This window comes from Macaca mulatta, chromosome 13 (genome assembly GCF_049350105.2).
Source record: "Macaca mulatta isolate MMU2019108-1 chromosome 13, T2T-MMU8v2.0, whole genome shotgun sequence".
Lineage (NCBI taxonomy): Eukaryota > Metazoa > Chordata > Mammalia > Primates > Cercopithecidae > Macaca > Macaca mulatta.
In genome coordinates this window covers 21,280,196-21,300,084 of record NC_133418.1, presented here as the reverse complement: position 1 = coordinate 21,300,084, position 19,889 = coordinate 21,280,196, and the positions used below count along the sequence as shown (strand labels likewise).

Sequence of the window (19,889 nt, the reverse complement as noted above, 5' to 3'; positions counted from 1 at the left end):
AGCCCGGGATGCAGAGAGGGTGTGAGAGGGCGTGAGAGAGGGTACTTGTGGGAGAAAGTTAGTGTTTATGATTCTCTCAACTCACACAGTCTCACTGATGATCCACATTTTACAAGGGGGAAAACTGAAGCTCGGGGAGCGACTTGCTCAGTCACATGGCTGAGAAGGGACAGGATCAAACCTGTGTCTGCCCCCCCAACCCGTGCTCATCCCTCTACACCACACATACTTGACACATTGCAGGAGATTCGTAAACACGATTGATAAATATGAATGGATGAATGAACGAATGGAAGAACAAAGCAACCAACCACATGAACTTGAGCTGGACCCTAAGGGATGAGCAGGCTTTAAGCAGGTGGAAAGGTCAAGGCAGCACATTCCAGGCTGGGCAGATGAGATGACTCAGAGGGAACTATGCTAGGTTGGAGGGAAAAGGGCTGGCCAGAGCCTTGGGCCAGGAAAACGCCTCGGGGCAGGGGGGAGCTGTGCTCCACGGAGTTTGCACAACATGGCCCTGGGAAGCGTCTTCCTTCAACACGTCTGCAGTCTGCATGGGTGGCCTCCCAGGCTGGCACTGCACAGTGTTCCCTGGAAATGGAACTGAACAGGTAAAGGAGAGCTCATGCTCACCTGGTACCTATCCCCTATGGCTGGGCAGCCAGGGGAGGCTTGCCTTTTTGAAAGAGGCTAAGAATGGAGTAACTAGTCAGCAAGGAGTTTGGAGTCATCATCATCATCATCATGGCCATCTTTATCAGTGCCATCTCCTCTTACATCATCACTGTCAACATTCCACACTAAAGCTTAGTGGCTGGGCACGGGGCCTGGACTTCTAACCTAGCTCCATCACTCACTGACTATATGAGCTTGGGCACGTTTTAAACTTGCCTGAGCCTCACTCACCTCCTCTCTAAAATGGGATAATTAAAAAAGATGATACATAAAAAGTTCTCAGTATCTTGTCTGGCACACGGCATCAGTGTAATATAGCCATTGTTCTTACTGCTGTTGTTTTCCTCATTAATGAGCCTTTCAGGTGAGCTTTGGGTTATTACCATAGAATCTGATTTACTTTTCACATGAGGAAAGGGAAGCTCTATGAGTCTCCCCCGCCCCCACTGTGCCTGCCTCTCTCACTCTTCCCCAGGGGCAGAACCCAGAGCCTCTCCCTTCCTGCAAGCTCAGCTGGGACTCACTCCAACAGACTGCCACTTTATGGTTTGTTTGTTTGCTCCTAAAGACATAAAACCCAAGCTTATCAAACAAAAGTCACACTTAGCCCTGTCGTCTTGAGAGGTAAATTCCACCATTATCTCTGCACTTCAGCCCCCACACAGAACACTTAGTTCCCCAGGGAGCGGGCGACATGCTTCAAGGTCGACCTTTGGCACCCACTCACCCTTTCGGCCATGTGCCCAGTCACGAGGCAAGTGGCATAGGAGAGTCAGCTAGGGAGGAGCCCAGAGACACTGCCCACCAGCCAAGAGCCTCGGGTCAGTTGTTAAACGTTAGAGTCCTCCTCTGTGAAATCCCCTGAACAATGGAGCTTCCACCAGCTGATTTGTGACAATAATTAATCCAATGATCTGAGAGAACATTGAACTCAGTGCTTGGCATTTGAGAAGTGCTCAGCGTCCACACATTACAGCCAACAGAAAGGAGTCGCTTTGTGTTCTCCGGGTCAGGCAAAAGATTGTTCAACCTGAACATTCGAATTGGGGACGGTTCTAGAGAGACCTAGAAGATGGGGGTGAAGGTGGAGGGGGTTGAATACTAACAGAAAAAGAAAAGGGGTTTGAGGCTTACAAATAAAGATCAAGGAGAGGTCAGCTCCCATAAATTTTATAGAAAGCCCTGCCAGAGTTCTGATAGCTTCAGCCAAAATTCTCAAAAATTCTCAACTACCTCTTGCATCATAGCCTCTCAGAGGAAAGGAAGTCTTTGCCAGACTTGGAGGTGGGGTCCTAGTTCACTTGGCATCTTTGCCCAAGCTACAGGCTAAGGACTGCAGCGAAGAGAAAGCATAAGAAGTAACAGCCTCCAACTTTTTGGAACTTCAATGTGGTGTGGTAGCCACAAGGATTATCCACCAATGTTTCCATTGCTTCTGCTTCTGACCACATCATAGTATTGCACTCACTACTTCCCACCTCTCCTCACCTTTCAGGTTAGGTGTGGCCATGTGATTGCTCTAGCCTGTAAAATGTGAGCAGAAGAGGCATGAAGAACTTGGTGAGTGCTTCTAAGAGCTGGTGCAGAATTTCCCACATTCCCTTCTTCCTGCCCTGATGCCTGGTAATGCTCCAGATGGCAGAGGCTCTGTCGGTCAATATCTTCGAAAGAGGATGATGGGGCACAGAGACTCCCACCAAACCACGGTTGGCTTGTGATATGAGGCCTTGCCCTTTGCCCTGATCATGCCCACCACTTGGCCACTGAGAGCTGGGTTGGTTTGTTCCTGCAGTGCAACCTAACTCACCCTGAGAATCCAGCAAGGCAATGCCAGTGCAGGGGAGAAAAGAAGAGTCCTGAGACACAAGATGATAAGGAAACATTCGAGGAGTGAAGGGTCTGCAGAAGGGCTGAGTAAGAGTTCCTGGAGGAGGGCTGGGGCTGGGCCTTGAAGCCAGCAGGATTTGGAGGGTGGCAGGGAATGGAGATAGCCAGAGGTGGGGAGTGAGTGGAAGGCGCAGGTGTCTCGAAAGACTTCTGAATGCCTGAAAAGAAGGTGCCAGCAGAGAGGCTGATATCAGTTTTCTTCTTCTATAGGCTAGATGCACGTGAGGAGCAAGTTCAAGTCAGACTCAATGTCATTTCACCATGATTGGGGCAGAGTGGCACCGGGCCTGGTGGGATCAGAAGGCAGGACACAGTGGACAGCTGGATTGCCCCTTTCTAAATCCAGCTTTCTTCATCTAGGAAGCCTTCTTGGACCCTCCCACCCAGAGGGCCCTCTCCTCTGACCCTCCCACCCAGAGGGCCCTCTCCTCTGACCCTCCCACCCAGAGGGCCCTCTCCTACCCTGAACTCCTCCAGAATTCTGTCTGCTGAAAGAAGGCATATGGAGTGTGAGAAGACAGCAGGGCTCTGAAGTCAGACCGATGTGGTTTAAATCTTGGTTTCGTCTTCGATCATCTGATCATTAATTCAACATCTGTAGCATGCCAGGCACTGTTCTATATCCTGAAGATGTGTTCATCTGCAAGACCTGGGTGTTCTTGGATCCTATATGCAAGTGAGGGAGAGAGAGACAGTCAATAACAACAATAACAAGGCCAAACATGCAAAAAAGAAAATAAGTTGTGATGTTGGAAATTAAGAAAATAACCAAGGGGCTGAGATAAAGAATACCAGAAGGACCTACTTTAGATGAGGTTGATGACTGCCTGCCTCTTTGAATGGGCAGCATTTAAAATTGCGATGTACAAGGAGGAAGAATAGCTACTATATAAATAAAAGGGAAGAGCATTCTCGGCAAGAGAAAAATGACAGGCACAAGACTGCTAAGTGGGAAGGGTAGGAAAGGGCTTGGGTGGGGCAAAGTTGAAACTGAAGGAAGAGGAGTGTCTCTGGAGAGTACCCTGAGCTGAGGGTGGAGGGTAGGGCTGTGCTTTCCAGGCTATTTTAGGAGATAGATTTAAGATGGATTTTAGAGTGCAAAAACCAGCAAGACTTTCTGGTGGTTTAGGTAAAGGGAGAAGAGGACGCACTCAAGAAGAAAGAGTCAAGTCACCTGGGGTGGGGATGCCATGCCCTTTACTGGAATGGCAAAGGTGGAGTTGGGAGGATGGAAAGTCTGCTCTGAATGTGTTAGTTTGGAGATATCTGAGATCTCCAGGTGGAAATGGCAGCAGGCAATAGGATCCACAAGTCAGAAGGAAGCTCAAAGAAGTCCAGGTTGGGGATATAGATTTGGGATGACAGCCTAAGAATAGTATTTAAATCCATGGAATTTCATGAACTCATCTGTGAAGTGAAGAAAAAGGACCCAAGAGGGCCTAAGGAAGACCAAGGAGGAGTCAGAAAAAGGAGGAGGACCTGCAAAGGAGGACCAGCCAGTGAAGAGCGAGGAGAGCCTGGAGAACAGAATGTGGTAGAAACAGAGAGAGGCAAGAGTTTGCAGAAAGAGGGGTCAATATTGTCACAGGACTAAGATGAAGTCCAAGAGTGGGGCTGGGCCTGGCCGGTTGGAGTCACTGGTGACCTTGACTGAGCAGTCTCAGTACTGGGGAGCAGAGTTAGCCTTCAGTGGGCCCAGGAGTGCATGGGAGTTAAGAGATGGAGGCTGCGAACAAATTATATTCTTTGGAGAAATTTGACTCCAAAAGAAAATAGAGGGATTGGGAAGCAGTTGTCAAGGGGAGGGGCTGGAGGTAGATGAATTGCAAGTGAGAGGAGTATGTCTGGGTGCTGATTGGACTTGCCTAGAAAAACCAAGAGACTGGTGAGAGAGCCACAGAGGGACAATGAGAGCAATAAGTTCCCAAGGAGCTGAAGAGGATGAATTCAGAGCACAGGTGGAGGGACTTTCTCCATCAGCACAGGGAGAAGCAGAATAGAGGAGCAGTCAGGATGGGTCCTAATCTAGTATTGGGAAGAAGAAAGTTGAGCGAAGTAATGGGGGGGAAGGGTCCCTTGGAAGCAGAGGGAGAGAGCAGGGTGGAAGGGAAGGTGAGAGGACAAAGAGAAGTAAAATTGTCATTTGGGAGTGGGCAGTGGCCTACTAGAGAGAGCGGTGGGGTTGCCTGGCAGTCTTGAGGGCAAGTGCATGAGCCAAGATCATGAATTTAGAGCAACATTGGCCAGCCCTATTGTGTGATTATCTCCAGGAAGAGGCAACAGCTCTGGAGCAGGTGTGGAGACAGCGGATGGGAGGGTTCATTCAGGGTTGGGATTTTGCCAAGGGGCTGTGACAAAGGACAGAGAGGCAGAGTTGCTGAGAAAATTCACACTGGAATAATGATGAGGAACCATGGAGCAGAGGCTGGACGAAGAAGGAAGGAAGAGGAGCTGGGAAGGAGGCTCAAGAAGGAGGGGAGGGGAGTCACTACATTGAAAATCTCAAGGAAGCCAAGAAACTGAGGTGAGGCAGTGGAGAATCTTGACCTGCAGGGCTGGGAGGATGGGGAGAGGTGTTTGGAATCCAGATTTGAGGATGGGATGGTCCAGGTGTGACTGCAGGAATGGGCACCTGAGGAGCCCAGGAGGGAGAGACCTCTGTGGTGCTGCCTGGTCTGTCTGACTGGCTGTGAATGCCACCAGGGATGGCATGATGATGACATCAGGAGGTGGAGGTGAAGACTCTGACCAGGAGGTGACAATGCTGTCTTTGACCAGCTCTATGAGCCAGGCAAGTCACCCGTGGTCACAGCAGGCTCTGGAGCACCCCTGCCTAGGTTCGGCCACTTTCTAGGAGTGTGACCCTGGAGGCTTACTTCCCCTCTCTGCACTTTGATATCTTTACCTGTAAAAATGGGGGAATAATTTACACATGCCTCTTAAAGTTGTTTGAAGACTAATGGAAATAATTCAGGCAAAGCACCCAAAACAGCGCCATAAGTGTTAAATGTCACCTTTTGTAGTGAGTTAAACTGTGGCACCCTGAAAGACTGCCCCACATCCAGTACCCTGAACCTGTAAAGGTAACATTTTGGGGGTTAAGGATCTTTTATATATATATATAAAGAGTGAGAGAGTCTCACTTTGTCCCCCAGGCTAGAGTCTAGTGGTGCAATCTCAGCTCATTGCAACCTCCACCTCCTGGGTTCAAGCGATTCTTGTGCTTCAGCCTCTCGAGTAGCTGGGATTACAGGCATGTGCCACCACACCCAGCAAATGTTTGCCATTTTAGTAGAGATGGGGTTTCACCATGTTGGCCAGGCTGGTATCGAACTCGTGACCTCAAATGATCCACCCACCTCGGCCTCCCCAAGTGCTGGGTTAAGGATCTTAAGATGACATCATCTTGGATTGTCTTAGTGGGCTTAAATTCAATGACAAGTGTTCTTATAAGAAACAGGAGAGGACACAGAGACAAAATGACCCCATACACACTCGCGCACACACACACCCCACAGAAGAGAATGCCACGGGAGAATGGAGGAAGAGATTGGAGTGATGCAGCCACAAGCCAAGGAATTCCTGGACTCACCAGAAGCTGGAAGTGGCAAAGAAGGACTCGCCACAAAGCAGCCTTTGGAGGGAGTATGGCCTGCCGACACCTTGACTGTGAATTTCAAGTCTCTAAAACTGTGAACAAATACATTTTTGTTGTCTTAAGCCACTAAATTTGTGATAACTTGTGATGGCAGCTGTAGGAAATTGAAATAGCCCTCATGTGCCTGGGCCTCAATAATCTTCACCTTTGGAGGCTGACATGGGCACTGAGGAACAAGCTGCATGAAAACTGCATGTATAAGGAAAGTGACTAATAAATATCAGGCATCCCTCCCAACATCCATTACACGGGCATGAGTACACACAGACCTTCACACACATGCGCGCACACAGACCTTCACACACACGTGCATTCTTTTGGCCTAAATGTTGCTTTGGGCTGCTGGCTACTATTGTCTTATTTGCACCCCTTGCTCAGCAGAGTTGGGATGCAGTCGGACACTGCTACCAGCCATCAGAGATATGTGGATGGCACAAATACATGGGTGTATATGAAATGTGAGAGGGCAAGTGTCCAGAGTGGCCACCAACATCAGACATAATAATGTCAGGGAATTGGGGGGCATGTCTTCAGACCTCCTGTGGTCCCTTGTGGGACCATGTGAGGGACAAGGTTCCCCTTTTGCTGGCCACAGGCTCAGCTGGGCCCTTCACAGGTGCTGAAGAAGTCCAGCACAGAGGTGCAGGAGAGAAGCCAGGCCTCTTTGGAGCTCAGCAGCTCAGCATCTTCAGACAGCTAGACTCAGTCATCAGAACTAAACTCACAGACCAGACTCTGGGAGGTTGAGGCGGGAGGATTGCTTGAGCCCAGGAGTTCTAGGACTAGCCTGGACAATACAGTGAGACCCCATCTCTACAAAACTTTTTTAAAAAAATTATCTGTGCATGGTGGCACACGCCTGTAGTTCAATCTACTTGGGAGGCTGAGGTGGGAGTATTGCATGAGCCTGAGAGGCAGAGGCTGCAGTGAGTTGAGGTCACACCACTGCACTCCAGCCTTGGTAATAGAGCGAGACCCTGTCTCAAAAAAAAAAAAAAAAGAACTAAACTCACAGAGAGTGGCTGGAATGGGGAAGAGGCAGCCAAGAAGAGTAGGTGGCTCAGGCTGATCAACTGAGGTCAATGTCCTGTCAGTTTCAAATGCTAAGTCCTTGAGAAGCTGCTCTCTGCTAAGCAGTGATCACCGCTCTCCTCTGGGTCAGGGTCTTCCTCCCTCGCTGAGTTGTGGGAAATGGGAATCACACATTCAGGATGCTCTCCCTGGGCAAGGCTTGCATCCACTTTGGGTATTTTTCAACTGAAAATCATGGCAGGTTTAGGGAGAATAACTTTAGGTCCCAGAAAACATGACATAGAAGGTTCTTGGCGTTTGGGAACACTGGTAGAGTTCTATCTCCCTGAAACTGGAGTTTTATTTGATATTTCTTGGAATGAAACCAGTTAGCTTATTTTATATCGTCCTTCAGTTCTTCAAAGGGTTCAGAATCAGACCAAAAAAAACAACAACAACAACAACAACAACAAAACCCACCCATAAATAATCTAAAAAAAGGTTGTACTTTATCTTGACTTGCTGTTCCCCTCCCCAGCTCTTTATAATAAGGTCTATTTATGGACCCTGAGAAGCAATTACAGGAGAAAAAAAATGTAATCTTAGTTCAGTTTTATAACAATGAAAGTGGGTTTTTTTCCTGCCTTGTGGATTATTTTTAAGTCAGTGTGGTATTGTTTACATAAGTCACAACTCACTGAGTCCAAAGTCCTTCGGATAGTACATCCGCCTTATGCGGTTAAAAAAGGGGGATCTGCAGGCAGGAATGTGTTTATTTAATCCACATGGGGCTCCTTTCCCATTGCTTAGGACTCCATGGGTATTACCTCTGGATCCGGCCGTTCCTCCTCCCCAGACCATGAGTAATCTGCCACGCTGGCCACACATGGGGTTTTGGTCACGGGGGTGAGTGTAGTCCCTCACACCTCAGGCAGTCTGTCTGTCTATCTGTCTGTCTGCCTAAACCTTCCCAGCCTCGCTAGGTAGGTCAGTCCTGTGGGTTGGACCAGGTTGAGGCAACAGGGATGTGACCTGTGATGACTGTGAGAGCCTGGTTCCATTGAGAAAGAGCGCCCAGAGGCCTCTTCCCAGGCACTATCGGAAAACAGCTACTGTGACCCAGGGCTGCCCTGGCCTGCTGGTAGGCAAGGACTTTACGCCTGATTTCCTCTGGAGGGAAGTTTTGAGCAACTTCTGTCTGGGTGCTGCCCATCGGTGCACTGTGAAAGGCCATATGTGACAGGGTCCCATGGAGGGATGCTATCAGGGGTCTGGAGGGAGATGGGAAGCATCTCTCATTCCTACCCAACTTAGTACTTCTTTACCTTGTCCAGGCTGCTAGCGTAGCCACATTCTTCCAGAAGCAAGAGCTGTGTCATCCCACAGACATTCCCTGAGCAGCTACTATGTGTCAATGCTAGGGTTGTGAGGATGGCATTCACACAGCCCTTGTTCTCATGGAGCACATAGTCCAGGCCTTGCCAACCACAGGACCCCCAGAGATTGGGACCTGAATCCTTCCCTATCATTCCATAGCCACTCCCAGGTCTAGTAATCCTAGGTTCTAGCACACATTAGAGCTGGGTCTCCCAGAGTGTTCGCAAAGCCTGCTGCCCAGATAATAAGACTGAAGGTGGGATTGAGTGGGTGACCAGGGAAGGCACCGCTGGAAAGTAACATTTAAGCACAGCCCTGACTGCTGAAGAGGCCAGCCCTGTAGCTATCGAGAGAAGAGCCATTTAGAAAAAGGCGGGCAGCTGCAGCCTTAGGCGGGAGAGAGCTTGGGTTGTTCTAAGAAACGGCGTATGGCATACTCCGTGAAAGAGCCCATAATATTGACATTTATTTCTCCAAAGTGTCATTTTTTTATGACTCATGAAGACTTCTGTTTTATACCAGCCACCAAGTTTAGAAGCAACTAAATTGTCCGAAATGCACACGCCACCCAGAGAGCCAGTGACAGTGCGTTCATTAAGACATGATGAGTCATTTTCTTCAGGGGAACTTATTTACCAGAATCCTGGCAGTGCTATGGCTCTGGGCAGCAGCTTTTAAAAAGGAAAGGAGAAATACTGGCCCCAGGGCCCAAACAGGTGGGATGAGGAAGGAGGAGGGGGCTACCATGAGGCAAAAAGGGAGCTCTAAAAGGGAGAGCCATTTTGCCAAAGGGCTGGCTGGACCTGCTGTTTAAAAGAGGTCTGTCGGCCGGGCGCGGTGGCTCAAGCCTGTAATCCCAGCACTTTGGGAGGCCGAGACGGGCGGATCACGAGGTCGGGAGATCGAGACCATCCTGGTTAACACGGTGAAACCCCGTCTCTACTAAAAAATACAAAAAACTAGCCGGGCGAGGTGGCGGGCGCCTGTAGTCCCAGCTACTCGGGAGGCTGAGGCAGGAGAATGGCGTGAACCCGGGAGGCGGAGCTTGCAGTGAGCTGAGATCCGGCCACTGCACTCCAGCCTGGGTGACAGAGCGAGACTCCGTCTCAAAAAAAAAAAAAAAAAAAAAAAAAAAAGAGGTCTGTCATTTGAATAGGTTCCGTGTTCTCACTACTCTTTTGAAAGTGGCAAACAGGCCAGTCATGGTGGCTCAGGCCTGTAATCCCAGCACTTTGGGAGGCCAAGGTGGGCAGATCATGAGGTCAGGAGTTCAAGTCTGACCAACATGGTGACACCCCGTCTCTACTAAAAATACAAAAATTAGTTAGGCATGGTTTCTCACACCTGTAATCCCGGCAGCTCGAGAGGCTGAGGCAGGAGAATTGCTTGAACCCAGGAAGCAGAGGTTGCAGTGAGCCGAGATCACGCTGCTACTGTACTCCAGACTGGGCGACAGAGTGAGACTCTGTCTCAAAAAAAAAAAAAAAGAAAAGAAAAGAAAGAAAGAAAGTGGCAAACAGTATATACATATGATGAAGGTCAAGAGGCCAAGAAAAAATTGGGCTTTCATAGAAGACGATTTCCCTGAGTCCTCGTCAGACATTTAGTTGCCACACACCCATCCAACAACTGTGTGTTGAGTGCCTACTAGGTGCCAGGCACCACTAGATCCAGCTGAGTCAGAGGGACACTGGCTAATGCTTGCAGCCCCACAGGCAGAGAGACACAGTTTAAAATATTATTAAGATCTTCCAGCAGGGAAGAGAGCATTTACCTATAGGCCCTCAGAAGGCCATCCCCAGAGCTTGGTGACTGGACTCGGAATCAGGCTGAGAGTTACCTGGGAGGAGCCACTGTTCTGAGCCTCACTGGCTGGGGCAGGGACACAGAGTCTGGCCCTGGGGTGGACTTGGAGGGGGCAAGGGTGGGCCTGTAGAGGCTCCCATGGAGGCCATTTCTCCACAGTATTGAGCAATCAGAAGTGGAAGTTCCCCTGGAAGAGCTTGGTGTCTAACTGGCGGCAGTGTGCATTGTGGTCTGTTCCCCAGTACAAATCATCGTTTTCCCTCCTCAGTGCCCACACCTGAATGTGCTCTCTCAGAGCCTGCCCCTGTGTGTCCTCCTGTCCTTGTTTTTCAGGGGACGACGATGACACTTTTCCCATGATTACGAGATCCCCCTGACACTCCACACTCTCCTGAGCTATGGAAGGCCAGGCTCAAGCACAGGATGACCCACTCGTGTTCACTGCCTGCGTCACCCACAGATTCGGTTCCACCTCTAGCCCTCCTGGGGTGCACGCTACGGTTCTGCCTCCCGACTCTGACCTCGCTGAGTTCTTTGGGTTTGTCAATAGAAGCCTCTGACTCACCTGATGGTGACGGGGCTCTCCCCAGGCTCACAACCTGGGGCCACCTCACCTCCCCTCTGCCATGGCCTTGGCCTCGGCCTTGGGCCCTACAGCTCACTTTGTCCTCCATTCACCTTGAATTTGGCTGGAGGCATGGATGCCTGTGCCAGGGAAAATTGGCAAAGGGAAACAAAGAAGATAACTGATCATTTTGCAACTACAACAGAAATTGAAACAGACAGAAAGCACCTTGCTGACTGCTGTCCTTCAGAGCATTCTCCCTGGGGAGCATTTTTGGACCCAGTGCTGCTGTGGCTGCCCCATCACTGCTGGAGTCATCCCTGGTAGTTTTGAGCAAGCTGTCATTCAGTGGCTCCCAAGCCCAGCTGCACACTGGAGTCATTTAGGGAGCCTTAAAAAAATATGACACTGCACCCCCACCACAGACTCAGAGAGGTGGGCCTCTGGTATGGGTATTTTGTAAAATCCCCTGGGGGAGTCTAACATCCTCCAGGGTTGAGGACCTCCCTCCTTTGCCCTGTCTGGCCTGTGTTCATAGATGCTCCATAGGGGCCACTGGGCCATCATCCACCTCTCAGGCTCAAGGCCCTGTTTCCCTGGCTTATGAGAGTGCTTCATTAAAGCAAATGTCTAAATATTCATGCTCCAGGCTTTCTCCAAGCAGCCAGTGGGTACAGTCCACCTTCCTGGAGTTTCTTTCCAAAAACTCAACTTAAAAAAAAGTCCTTTAAAATGAATTGACAGCCCTTTGTTTCTAGATAACCCCTGAGTTGAGTTCGTGGTTCAGCAAAACGGAACTCTCCATTCACTCTTCCTCCATCCCAGCCCCTCCCCAACCGATCCCACCTCCCACTCCTGCTTCTATTCTCAGGAAGCGCCACCCCCACTAATTGCTATGACCCAAATCATCCTTTAGAATCCTTGATTCCTTCTGTTCCCTCACCTTCCACATCAGGAAGTCCTCCCTCCTCTTCCTCCAAAGCTGGTCTCCCCACTGTTCACATCCCAGTTCTCCCGGGGTGAACTCCTGACTTCTGCTCCCGACCACAATCCGGGCACAGCCACAGTCCAGGCACAGCTCTTAATTTTTTAACTTTTTATTTGAAATAATTTCAGACACACAAAAAGTTTGCAAAATAGCAGAGACACTTTCCTAATAGCCTTTACCCAGATTACCCAGATGTTACCATTTTGCCACATTTTGCTTTATCCTTCTCCCTTCCAACTGCCACCGTCCCATCCTGCCCCACACACATGTAAGCACATCACATTTTTTCCTGAACATTGAGAGTAAATTACATGTTGCCCCTTGCCCCTAAATACTTCAGTGTGTATCTCCTAAAAATGAGGACATCCTCTTACATAACCAGAGTTCAGTGATTAAAATCAGGAAATTAACATGAATGCAGTATTAACAGCTACATATTTCCTTCAGATGTGACCACTTGCCCCAATCATGTCTTTTATAGCGATGGAAAATTCCAGATAGTATATTGCATTCAGTCACCATGTCCCCTTGGTCTCCTGTAATCTAGAGTTTCTATCAGATTATGTTGTTCCTGTGACAAGAGCCCTCCACTGTCCTGGGAATGTAGGGTCAGCCCTCTCTTGGGCATGCCCCCTCGCCCTGCAGCCTGGCCTAATTCTCAAGCCCATCTCCCCCATCCATGGCTCCCTCCCTCGCATGTCCCCAATGCAGCCCCGTCCTCCCCACTTGCTGTGCTGGGCTTCACATCTCTGGTGGCTCTGTCTGGACCACTCTTCTCTGGCTGCTTCTGATCACCCTGAGGTCTCAGAGGAGAGGCCTTGCTTTCTCTGGTCCCACCACCACATTCTGCCTTGTTTATTTCCTGCACCTTTGACTGTCTTGGTCGCTGGTTCCCCTGCGTGTTATCTTACACCTCCCACCTCAACTGAACATGAGCCCCATGAGGGCAGCGGGTTGCCCTTGCTAATTCCTGAGCACGTAGAATGAATTGTGCCTGATACATAATAGAGGCTCAATGAACCATTGCTGAGTGAGTGACTACATGAATGAATGCAGTCTTTTAGACTATTTGGGTTAGAGACAATAGAATCCTTTCGCCAACACTTAAATGAGAAAGAGATTCTATAGGCACTGATTGAAGAGAACAAGCAATTTTTTCCCCTTCAGAAAGACTTTCAAAATGTCATCCAATGCCCGAGGAAACTGAGTCACCACTCTTCTCTTTCAAGGGTCCAGAATTTGAAGTAATAGAATTGATTTACTTTTTAAGAAAATATACCAGATCTTCTACAGTCAGGGATTTTTGTAGCAGGCGTCTTTGCAGAAATAAGTGACACATATTGGCCTGAAGGTCACGGTTGAGTAACACTGGGAAGAGTTTCTGACTGAGTCAGAGACTCCTTGGCACCTACTCCATGAGCGGAGATGGCTCCCTTTCCTGTTAGAAGGGCCTTGAGGGACCTCTCAGCGCCCGTGGAGGACCTACCCATGATGAGGTTAGAGGTCTGGATCCCCAGCCTGTCCCTGAAGGGCCTCCAGGCTCAGGCCCACAGAGCAGGGGGCATGTCAGGAGGTCAGGGGTGAGCCTGGGCAGGCAGGACCAAGCTGCTCTCACTTAAAATTGGGAAGGTTCTGCATCTTCACTGGGGAGACAAATCAGTCCTCGGCTGTAGAAACGTGTAAAGTTGGCTGTGCAAGCTATGTGCTTCTCTGTGTGTACTTGTACCTCAATTCTTTTTTTTATAAAGGAAAGAAGAAAATCGGAGGAGCTCCAGCTCTTTGAAAGCAAACAGCAGCTCCTGGGGATGATGGCCTGTCTGAGTGCCCGGGGAGTCCAGTCCTGCCCGCTCTCTGTAGGTTTCACTGCAAAGTGGGGTCCACGGGGAACTCAAAGATCTGAACCCCAAGTCCTGCCCTCCACTGGTGCCCTAGGGAAGGTGTGCACCAGATTGAGACAAGCAAAAGGAACATGTGCACCCAGCTGAGGCTGCGGCTCAGGCGCAGTGTAGAGGCACAGGCAGTATGTGCCTGGCAGGTGGGGGTAAGAGGTTGAGGGCTCGGGAGACTCTGGGTTCAGAACAATTCTCTGCTGCAGGTCTGGAGAGAAAAGATTTCAAGAACCAGACATGAATGGGTGTGAGAGGGTTCTGTTCCTGATGGACACTGACTAGCTCCTTCCCACCCAACCTCACTCTAGGCTCCTGGCTGGGGAGCCCACTCCCGGGGGGGGCTTCTGACCCCTTTACTCCATTACTCTAGAACTGCGATGCCCCCATTAAAATGCCCTTAAATCCCAACAAAGGCCTGGGGAGCTGCTTCGCCCTAATGGCAGAGTGAGGATGGGGCAGTGGGCAGCAGGGGGGCCCACACCCTCCATCACACAGAGGTCACACCCGTCAGGGGTCTGCGTGGCAATTAGCAGGCTCAGGCAAAAACAAGGACTCTTGGGACAGCCCACATGTCCAGAGGAGGCCCTCCCGTTAGGTCAAAAGAGTCCATGCAGGACTAGGACCCCACAGCAAGAAGAGCCACTGGCAAAGCTGAAATGCCCTGGTGGCTGGAGATGCAAGTGAGACCTGGGCCTGTGTGTGCACATTCTTACAGCGGATCTGGACCAGGTCAAGGAGTCATGAGTCCCCAGAGTGCTGGCAGCTATGCAGAGGCAAGGCTGAAGGACAGGCATCCTGTCTGGGGCAGACCCTGGCTGGCTGGTCTCAGCCCCCTGTTCCTGCTCCTGGTCCAATGGGCCCTGCAAGGCAGCAGGTGAGTGGTCAGATGTCCATGCTTTGGCAGAGCCACACTGCCTGGCCTCACATTCTCACTCTGCCATTGAGGAGCTTGATGCCCTTGGGCAAGTGGCTTAACCACCTCGTGACTTGGTTTTCCTGTCTGGACACTTGGGGTAGTAATAGCAGCTGCCTCAAAGGGCTGTTGTTCTGAGATGAAAATGGATTATGAGATGCTTTGAACCGCGCTTCACACGTAGCAAGTACCTAGGTTAGCCGTCATTATAGGCATCGTTATAGGGGACCCTGAGATGAAGGGGAAGTGGGTGAGACACCCCATGGAGCCGTAGGCCCACCACTCTCACTTCTCTAAGCTCCTGAAACAGCTCTTTCCCTGGGAATTGCGCTAGAGAATTTTACTGTGGTCTTTTCGCTTACTGATTGTGAGACCTTGAAGAACACGGCCTGTTTACCATGCCCTGGTTTTATGCATTTTGATATTCTCTTGTGTGTCTAGTATATGGTGGGACCTTAATACTCAGATTAAGATTTTAGGAAAATGACCACCTAAAATATATTTGTAATGGGATTGCATAAGCTCTCTGATATCTGCAATGAAACATGACATCTTGATGGTGTCTTTTAAGAGTGGTGGGCCAAGTTTGATCTTGTTTAGCGATTAGATAAAGGGTTATTGTAAGGACTAACTCTTCCCAAATCTACTGTATGGAGCCTGAGTGGTTATTATAATCATGCCTTCCTGGGTCCTTTTCTGTAATACACATAATCATTCTATAACATGCCCAGAAATAAAGGCCTTCAACATTCTATAATATATCTTCTCCTTGGTAATACAGTCTTCTAAGGACTTAGGGGTTGCCTCAGGAAAGATAAGAGTTTCCAGGAAAAAAAAAAATACACACACACACACAGAAAACAGCAAGTGGTAGAATTTACCCAAAAAGATTAGAGACCACCTTTTGCCTCGCTATTTCCCATCTCCTAACACCCCATTCTGGTCTCGCCAGGGGAGATTTTCACTATGAGCCCATCACCCCACACCTTCTAATTCATCTTGCTTAAAGAGACTTCATCCAACCTTTGTATTCGGTCCTTCTGACAGGTAGGAATGAGTCACCGCTTTGGCTCCCAGTGACAGAAACCAGCCCTGGCCAATTTAGCACAAGGAGAACATGCTGGAAGGTGGGCGCCTATTGCATAGTCCAGCAGGCAGCTCAGAGAAGGGACCCCAGGGTGCTGGTGGCTGGGGCCGGTTACTGTGGCCAAAAACACAAACATGCTCTGCAGCTTCAAGGACGCTGCCCTCCAAATGGCCCCTCCTTGCCTTGCTTGCTCCAGAGTCAAAGTGCTGGGAAGAGCGTTTTATCACCCAAGCATTAGGCCACGGGCCTGCCCTCGGGCAGGGAGAGAAAGCTTCAGAGGTGCCGTGGGGCAGTGGGAGGCAGGCACACAAAGGGGAACTGTGGTGGAGATAAGGCCTGGATGCGAGGCATCCTCCCTTCTTTCCCAGAAAAAGCAAATAGGAAATGTGCAGGATTGGTAGGAAGAAAAATCAAGTGTACTAAAAGCATCCAAAACCAAACGTAATCGATGGATAAAAATATTATACATCTTGGAAAACTGGAAAAATGGCAATTCTTCCCTAAATCAAGAGTCATTGTAATCCTAAATGAGACTTCCAAAGAACTTTCTGAAAAGCTTCAACTAATTCTAAGATGCACATAAAAACAGTGTAAAAGAGCCACGATGATTTTGAAAAATAAAGACAAGAAATTCAAAACAGATGATAAAACTTTCGTAATTAAAATAATGTAGATTAAACAAAAGGATCAATGAAAAAGGCAAGAGTTGAGATATAGAACCGTATGTATGAGAATTTGGTATATTGTCAAAGGATCAATTTAGGCTGGTGGACAAAAAGACAACAGTGCTGGCTGTCTGTGGGGTAAAAATGGTTACATCATATCCTCTCATAGAAAGGAAGAGTTAACCAGAGTTGTAAAAATCAAAGTAATGCTTCAAAATATTTGAATATGTAACCTGTATATAGGATTATACTTGGATGCCTGGGATATCCAAGCCTAATCCTATATAAGGGTTAGATATCTAAGTCTAATTCTAAATGCAGGTTATTTCAAATATTTTAAAGCATTTGAAATATTTATTAGTATTAATAATATTTATATTATATAAAAATGTATTATATATAAATTTTATAAATTATAGTATATAATATAAATTATATTAGCTTTATAAAATATAAATCGTTATATAATTATATAAATAATATAATTATTAAATTTAAGTTATATAAATTATATAATTATATAAGTCATATATGTAATTAAAAGTGTACATTTAGCACATGCATGTACATACATGTACATACAGGCCACCACCACTACTGAAAGTATTATGCTAAATAAAAATCAATAAAGCAAAATGTAAATAATGTATTAGAGAGGACAGAACATAGAAATGGGCAGCCTCATTTGATAAAGTTTGTTTTGTGGATATGTTAATCCCTACATGTCAATTTGACATCTAGAAGAAAATACAAACCAGACAAAAACGTCATTGTTTCTGATTAATGCGTCTTGGGTAATGTCTGTATTTGAGTTTGAGAAAAGATGGGTTGTGGGTCATCCTCAGAATTACTAAATTAGGAGAAAATTCAGTACAATACAATGACACAGAATCTAATGAACTAAAAATTCCTTTCATTTTGCTATGTACAATTTGCATTTGTATATTTAAAATTAAAATCAATTAAATGAATTCATTCTCACCATGCAAATACTAAAAAATAGAGGAAAAAAACCAGCATTCAATAAAATATAAGAGCAATAGTAAAAAAAAAAAAAAAATTGTCAGACTCACACTGTGGATCACTAAAAAAATCAATTCCAGGTGGATTAAGGTGAAAAAAAAAAAAAGCCCAAACTGTACTGGTTATATGAATAAAACATAAGAAAATATATTTAAAACTTTGGCATACAGAAGTTGTCTTAAACAAGATACAAAATACAGAAACCTAAGCAAGATTGATAAATCTGACTTCTAAGATGACAACTTCTACATAAACTACACCACAAGCAATTAAAAAACATGCAGCAGACTAAAAACATATGTTCGCAGAAAAAGACTCATGTGCTTTGTATGAGAGTATTCACAGCAGATTTATTCATCATAGCCCCAAACTGGTAAGAACTCAGGTGTTCATTAATAAGACAATAGACAAAAGCTTGGTTTGTTCACACAATAGACTACGACTCAGTAATGAAAAGGAAGAAATTACTGATAATTGTAACGTGGATCTCATATTCTGAGCAAAAGAAACCAGACACAACACAAAAGACCATATACTGTATGGTTCCATTAATATGAAGTTCAGGAAGAGGTAAAACTAATTTATGATGGAAAAGAACCTCAGAACAGAAGTTACCGATGGGGGCAGGAGAGGAGGGATTACCTGGAAAGGAGGTAACTTTCTGGAAGTTACGGTAGTATTCTTTATCTTGACAAGGATTTGAGAGACAGCTGTATCCTTGGTCAAAATTTAGCAAATGCACACATAGGATTTGTATGTTTTACTTTATGCGAATTTTATCTTTGGAGAAAAAATTATAAAAAAATTAATGAACTCTAAATGATGCTGAAGTATTTGGGGATGAGTACTGGTGACTACAACTTACTTTGAAATGCACCAAAAAATAAGCCGGATTAATAGATGAATACATTATAATGCAAAAGTAGTAAAAGTAGAAGCTAGGTAGTGAGTGCATGGGTGTTCTCTGTAAAACTCTTTTGACTTTTCTGAATATTTGAAAGTTTTCATAATAAAAGGTTGGGGAAAAAAGGCAACAGATTGAAGGAAAAGTATTTCCAACATACAAGAGATTTTTTTGTCCAGAATGTATAAAGAGCTAATCATCAATAGAAAAAATACTCAACCCAAAATTAGCAAAAGCTTTTAGAAAAACAGGCAAATGCCACCAATGCCTGAAAAGATCATCCTACTGCACTGATAGAAAAATTCAAATAAGCACCACTTGCTCCTCACCCAGCAGGCAGACACCAGCTCACTCATGTCTGACAGCACTGGGGGTAGGTGGGTGTTCTTACGTGCTGCCAGGGGCCGTGTGAAGTGGAGCTGCCACTTTGACAGTGTCTTCCAGGGTCTGTTGAGGCTGATCTGCCACCTCCCTGTACCACAAGAGGGGATACCCATGAGCAAACTCTATGCCTGTGCTCTAGCGCTTGCTGCAGTAGTTAGCATGAAGTGGAGTCACTATGGAAAGATATGTGACCTATTGCTAAGTCAGAACCATATATAGAGCTATGGGACTCACAGAAAAGCAAAATTGCTGTGTAAGTACACACACACATACACACACACACACACTGCAGATTAAGGGTCCGGAAAAATGCAAACTCCTACCTCAATGAGGAGGTAGGATTAAGACAGAACAATTTGATGTGAAACAAATACAATTTGAAATAAATATTCAAGACCATATTCGTGTATTGCTCACCTGATTGAAAGCATTAACAGATTATTAGTCTAAAACAAAGCTGAGTCTGTCCTTCACTTTCCCAGCACTATAGGGTAAAGTGCCAAATTAAGTACTTACTTATTAGGATTTTATCACCTGTATCCCCAAACCAGGCTTTAATTTCTTTCACTCATTCCTAAGGCAATTCCCATCCACCCTGCATGACAGGAGCTGGGAACTTACTGGTTCCTGGTCATTTCACACCCAGGGTCTAGGCATGTTTGGGTGACCCCTTGGACTCTGAGCAGGTGCTGCAGACAAGCACTTTCTACTATGGGGTGAATGGGGTAAGATGGCAGGGCACCTGCCCTATCACTCATCAGGAGTTGGCTTCTGGTACACTTCCCTGCCCCCACAATTCCCCACCCAAGTGCTGAGTCATATCTGACTGTGCAGGCAGAATACTTTGCTAGCAGTCGCACCAGCCACATCAAAACTTTAAAGACTGGTTTGCTTTTAAATGTACTGAACAGATTCGTCTTCAAGCAAAAATATATGAGCTACACACGGCTACATTTTATGACTGGTAACAGCAGATGTGTGGGCATGTACATGTTCATATATAATTTCAGCTGTTTCTCTGACATTTTGTGCAAACAAATCAAACAGCTCACCAAAA

General features: G+C 47.0%; 1 long non-coding RNA gene across 1 annotated transcript; it reads left to right on the top strand.

Annotated features, from left to right (window-relative positions):
* The first annotated feature begins 2,168 nt into the window (after window positions 1–2,168).
* LOC144333698 (uncharacterized) lies at window positions 2,169–3,299 on the top strand. The gene is made up of 2 exons (XR_013402635.1): window positions 2,169–2,235; window positions 2,773–3,299. It is a non-coding gene; the product is annotated as an uncharacterized LOC144333698 (long non-coding RNA).
* The last annotated feature ends 16,590 nt before the right edge of the window (window positions 3,300–19,889 follow it).